We start from the raw sequence: 6,586 nt of genomic DNA, 5'->3' as shown, positions 1-6,586 counted from the left end.
TATAAGGCAATTGGAACTACTTCAATGTTGATATTGGTACTATTTTGATAAAAAGATCCCTGTCCCAATGCGCTTTGGGTGTTGTTGGTGTTGTTGTTTTTTTCATATGCAGTAACCCCCCCCCCCCCCCATGGCAGATTTTTTATTCTGAATTTTCTTCAGTTGCGGGTGTTCCACAATTTTAGTAGTCGGTTTGGGTCCGGAAGCCCAGTCAGCTTACCAGTAGGACACTTCGTTTATGTCATCTTGTTATCAAAAGGAGTGATATGGGGTGAAGAAAAATGTACAGTAGCTGTGTTGACTGCTACGGGCGTTGTTGATAGCACAGCTGATTTAGAACATTGATCGACCTGTTCAATAATATTCGGTTTAGATAAATCCCGTAGCCCGACGCACATACTTGAACACATGAGCTTGTTATCTCCGTTGACCATCCAAGGCAATACTATATCACAACATCATGCCGACAATTCTGCAGTAAACAATCACGTGTCAAATGTCATTGTCTAAAATATGCAAATTTCGTATAGGAGCTAACCTCACCTTTATTTTCACGCTGGTTATACGAGTAAAAGAATTGTGGTATAGTAATATATCTTGTGGTGTAGCAACATTTGATGCGAATAATACCCCATGCTTTTAGCCCCGATTTTTTGCTTATTTTCAGATAAACATTCTAAATATAAATTGTGAAAATCGAAAGTCGTTTGGCAAATATTAAAAATACAACAAAGGAATATGTAGGTTTGTTATGCATTGATGCTCGAATATTGTTGTCATTTTGCTAATTTTTCTATTTTTGAAAGTAAACGAAGCAGAAATTACAAGATAACCTGAAAGATATCAAAGTAATGATGATATTCTACAAGTTAGTTCTATAGAAAAGAAATATAAGTAAATGATATATAACTGTACCATGATGACAGCTGTTCAGTAAAGTATTAAGCGGTCTATAGTTATATTTAATGAAATTATTTAACATGCTTTTAGCCTACTAATTACGTTGTTGACAATTACAAGCGTTTAAAATAAATGACTAAATGTTGCAATATGCATGTATGTCGTAAAACTGCTGCTTCTCTTTGACAACAGACGAAGTAACTGACGAAATGAGGACAAAATACACGAAACTGAACCAAGGTGTAAACACGTGTTTACTATGGTTGTATGGTTGGACTTCAGATTTTGCAATTTAGTAAGATACTTAAGCAAGTTTGTAAGAAAGTATCAAGATATGTTGGAAGTAAAATATGATTATTTATTACCTCTCAATAGTCCCGCTCGACAACTTTAAGTCGCAAGATATATGACAACTTTAAGCCGCTAGATATATGACAACTTTAAGCCGCAAGATATATTATTATATCGCAATTGTATTACTCGTGTGACCAGCGTGACCTAAGGAGCCTTGTTATGCTGTAGACAACCACGAAATAATTCCACAGTAGGTTTCCGTACACGCAGTAAAACCTCTCCTTATTTTTCATATATTTTATTTATTTGTAAATAGGCAGCTCAATTGGTGAGTGCGTCAGTATACTGGTCGGAGGTCAAGGGTTCGAATTCTGATTGCTGCGTTGCATTTTTACACTTGCAACAATGTTGCTGATTTTTTTTTTACATTTTCCTATTTGATATTTATTACACTCTCATACACGTTCAGTAAGGTACAGTTTTCTTTTTAGAACAATTTATCATCAAATTTATAGTCATGTCGGAAATGACGTTTCAAGTAGATATATTTACAGCCTTTGGCAGTGGTAAGGGGATCCTCAAGTTTACATATTTTAAACTTAAAGACACACGGTTCTGTATACAAATATGCAGTATATTGCAAAATAGACTTGCATCAGATTATTACCCTTTATTTGTGGTAGATTTTAATTGTACATGGGAATATGGTCGCCTTCTAGGTTCGCGCTAGAGGGAACTTCCCTTTAACTCAGTGACAGGGCGTTCGACTAGAAACCTAGGCATCGCGGGTTCGATCCTTGCATGGATGAACACTAATTTCTTTCCTGTTTCATATTCTTGTCAATAATGAATAATCAAACAACGGTTCCATAATTGAAGTTTACACATTTCTCGGTGTGGAATCTACAGTATTTTATGGGAGATAACTGTGTTCTTAGCTCGTGGCGGTTCAATACTATATACCATGTGAAACTATATCTCTCTGTTATCCTAAAGTATATTTTGTTTCCTTACATTATTATACAGTATATATTTTGTTTACATATGTTATATATTAAAGTCCAGTAACCTAAATATCAACAATTGTAATACGTTTTTTATATACTAATAGTTCTCGATTTGTGAGGGTTTTCTTACGTACATATCAGTTCATTGCAATGGAGGTGGCGTCACTCAAAAGCTTTGTTCGCATGGGCATTTCCTCATAGGAAGCAAGCGTTTATTTAAACCTGAATGAAAATGTCATTGTTTACAATTGTAGCTGTTTAAGAAGCGAACACTTTTATTGTTTGTATTAGAAAACTAGAAACAGCAAATCGTGATATAAACTAATATAACTTTATGTTACAATATTTCTATTTTAAACACCGTTCTTGTTCTTGAAAGAGTAGATTGATTATCGTTAGAGTCAACTAACGTCTAGCCTCGTGCAGATTCATGGATTTCCTTTCTGTGCCGCCTGCTTGGGGAACCCTTTTTCGGCGGTGTCTCCCTAGGCGCCCGTTTTCACATGATCTTAGATGTTTCGAAGACGTTTACCTCATAAAAATGCAAACTTATTGATAAGTAAGACCTATAAACAATGCATATTTCTGAAAATGTTGTCAATAATTTCCCAAATTCAAGTTTCATGTCATAGTAAGATAGCATATCTCCTCAACTGATTTATATTATCTATTATAAATGCCTAAATCGTGTGCCTTATTTCATGATTTCATTATTGAATCGTGCCATATTGTTCACTGTACATAAAACATATTATTTTTGTGATATTATCTCAATAAACAAATACATATCATTTAAACCTATAAGTATATGACAGCATGTATAAAACTTATAAAACCTACATTTGATATATGAAAAGGTTATATATTCTCCTGCACTTCAAGGGCGGTTTCTCGTAATTTGACAGGGATAGAATCTGTCACTCCTTTCCGATGTAAAAAGAAAATTCTCAACCTTGGAATAAGCTTTATTTAAATTTAACGCCAGGCTTTGCCAAATGGTAAACTTTAAAAATAAATCATATCTCGATAAGTGAGATTTCTCTGTCCGCATCAAACAGGAGTCTTTCCTATCGTTTACACAGCATGTTATGGTGAACCCAATGCACAGCGCCATCATCAGGAGCGCATGCAATGTGTGAAACACTGATGACGCTACCCTGGTTACATTGCATTAAGTGATGACGCGATTGTGACGTTTTCAGAATATTTTTTCACCACACTTCACAGGTGATAAACCTGTCTTACGTAATGACGGCGCTATACAAAGGGTTAACGGAACATGCTACTTTTGTTATAAGAAAGTGCGGGATATTGCTTTCTATGTTAAGCACTTAGCAATTGACAAGGAGTCGTGTTAGAATTTAAAAAATCGGACACTCGGGTAGGTATTATTTCTCTTTTATTTGTATATTACTTTTATACCCCCCAACCAGGCGCATGATACATTTACTATCACGGGTTGACAGTTTGAGAATACTCTATATGAAGTTGAGACCGACTTAAGAATGGATTTTTTTTCATTTTCTCAAAATAGAAACTCTCTTCGCGCAAGCGGCGTCATAAACCGGAAATAGTATCCTCACAAAGGTGTTTCACGTAGGAAAATAGTTCGTCATACGTCATAAACAAGTCTTTAAAGAATTATGAAATAAATGAGATGATTACAACATCATTTTAACCGTAAATATGTACATGTAGAAGTCATTGGCGATGATGTTGTTACAAAATATCCTTCTACATAGTTTTAAGGTTTATGGTATTCCTCCGCGCAAATTTTCTAAAAGAATGACGGTTGCCAATGGCCAAGGATCCCGATTACCATTAAGCCTGGATATCAGTGGAAAAAATAGATATTCAGTTTTTGAATTGAAGCATATATGGATGTATTATATGAGCATGAAACAGCAGCGCGTTGTTCATTTTTTCTGCAATCCTGTTCCGCGTTATAGGACTATATACACGGTTATTTGTATATTTACATTTTTATTTTTTAAATTTTCATTTCTAAGTTCACAACGCACTTTTAAATTCAAATTTGGCGGTGTTTGTTCAGGAGGTAGAACAGCCCATGGAATTGCTCACGGAATGTTGTCTCGTAAAAAGGATTTAGTTCGTGGAAATATACACAAAAACATCGATGCAATTTCCATAATTTAATCAATCAATTTATTCAATTCACATTTTATAATAGTCTTACATCTAACATTTAATATCATATAATCATAGCGCTTTTTTTGCTTATCTGCTTGCTTGTGTGAAGGAAATGGCGATCTGGAAGTAAGTCGACCCGTGGAGATATCACTACGCCTGTGTTATGGTCTCATGACACGGAACTGTCTTTGGTAGTGTTTTATAGTGGCAATGCAGAGTAAATGTAAATTTACAGATGGTAAACAGTTTATCATCGTTCAAACAATTGTCTTATCGCTTGCACTTGAATAAAATTGCGAGTCCACCTGTCGTGGTTTGTCGATTTCATCCACGTGCTCTTGATGCTCACGACAGCACAGTGTAATATTCTATAAGTCTATACCTATTTTGCTAACTGTCTCACATCCTTCTGTAAGTATTTTTGAAGTATTATGCTTGTCATATTCATGAACTTGTATGTGCATTAATAAAATATTGATACATGACTGTTCTCGAATTGTGTTATCGTTGTTGTTGCTACATTGTACAGTATCTCCTAATTTACTAATTTGACATCATCTTGCTGGTTGCCGTCATCTTTAAATAGATCCTCAGACGGAGACGAATGATTAAAAAAACAGTTGAGGTACAAATGTCGTAAAAGGTGCAAAGGTAAACGTTTGATCCTGTTTTAAATTCCAAAAAGGATATATTATAGACACACGGTTTTAGATGAAAAATCTCGGAGCAGTCATGTTGAACAACCTGCTCCTGACGCATGCGCACAAGTTCCCCTTTGGCTTTGATTTGTTCTACCCGTGTAGTTTTGTGCCTTTTATGATTCTCATGCCTTACTAATGCTAATATTTGTAGATTTATGAAAGTGATAAAATCGATATTACCTACGGTTTGTTGATTTAATTTCTTTGGTGGCGATAAAGCAAGTAAGAAAATGAGTACTGTCTAAAGTTACAACTCTCATATGTAGAGTTACATACATAGATCTGAGAATTTGTTACAGTAATATTTGGACCTAAACTAAGGTGTTCAGAGTAATTTTTCACGTTTTAGGGGTTTTGATCAGTTTTAGGAGCGGAGTGGGGTTTGGTAGGGTGGGGGTGAGAGGGTGGTGTTGATAGTAGGGCTAGGTCAATTGATTGTGTGTAATATGAGTTACAGGGTGTGCATTTTAAAACACGCTACCCATATCACGGCCTAACAAAAACAGCAATGCTGTTTGTCTCCTTGCAGGCCACAAGAGATGATCTGCTGTCAATGTCTAGGGGGAGGGCGTTCTGTTGCACTGTTGTTAGAGGGAAGAAAGAGCATGGATGTAGAAGTCTTTGTTGATGGTGGCCTGGGGATTTGCCGAAAAAAGGGGCGTGAGGATTTATTGACGGTCTTGTGGGGTGACACACGCAACAATCATTATGTATCCGATTGTGCATTTTATAACAAATTAAACAATTTTCTTCCTTTTGAATATTATAATTTACACTAGGTCTTTAATGATTGAAACAGAAAAAATGAAATTATATTTTTTTCCCGAATCTGCAGAGGCATTTGAGTTCACTACAGTAGGATTGCAATGAAATTATTGCAAACATAATTTTAAAAGATATTCTGTAGAATATCGACCAGAAAACTACACAAAACATGGCATTACCTTTGTTAAACGTGTACAGACATGTTGTTTGTTTGGCACAGTCAGCTAGACTATACTCGACAGGGGATATGGATAGAGTGTGCCACACTGTCAATAACCAAACTAATTTGGTAATATTTAACTTCGGTGGCGCCATTACCAAAGAAATTCTTAATTTAGATTGTCAATTTGCAGGTCGGGGAAGCTGGCGCCCTTACCAAAAAAAATCATAATTTAGACTGTCTATTTGCAGGTTGTGGAAGGCGTTTAATTTTTGTCGTGCAATTTATCATCTTGAGCTACCCAATCATATTAATTGACTGATCCTTTTGCGAGCCATGCAATTATTGAAACGGTGACAGAATATGGCTGTTTCGTGATATAAAATATCAATTTCATCGATTTACCTATAATCATGAGACAGAAGAAAAAAAAGCTGTGAGTGCATTTAAATTAATAAATAATTCTAATACGCGCTCCCCTACAAAGGATGAAATATATACTACAGTTTAAACATACACGGGCACAATGTATCATACCTTCAACACAAAAGGACAAACTGTATATGCACCAAAATGTCTACGCACAAAGACATAATATATAACACAGC

Source organism: Mizuhopecten yessoensis, unplaced genomic scaffold, assembly GCF_002113885.1.
Source record: "Mizuhopecten yessoensis strain PY_sf001 unplaced genomic scaffold, ASM211388v2 scaffold11067, whole genome shotgun sequence".
NCBI lineage: Eukaryota > Metazoa > Mollusca > Bivalvia > Pectinida > Pectinidae > Mizuhopecten > Mizuhopecten yessoensis.
This window is presented reverse-complemented; position numbering follows the sequence as displayed.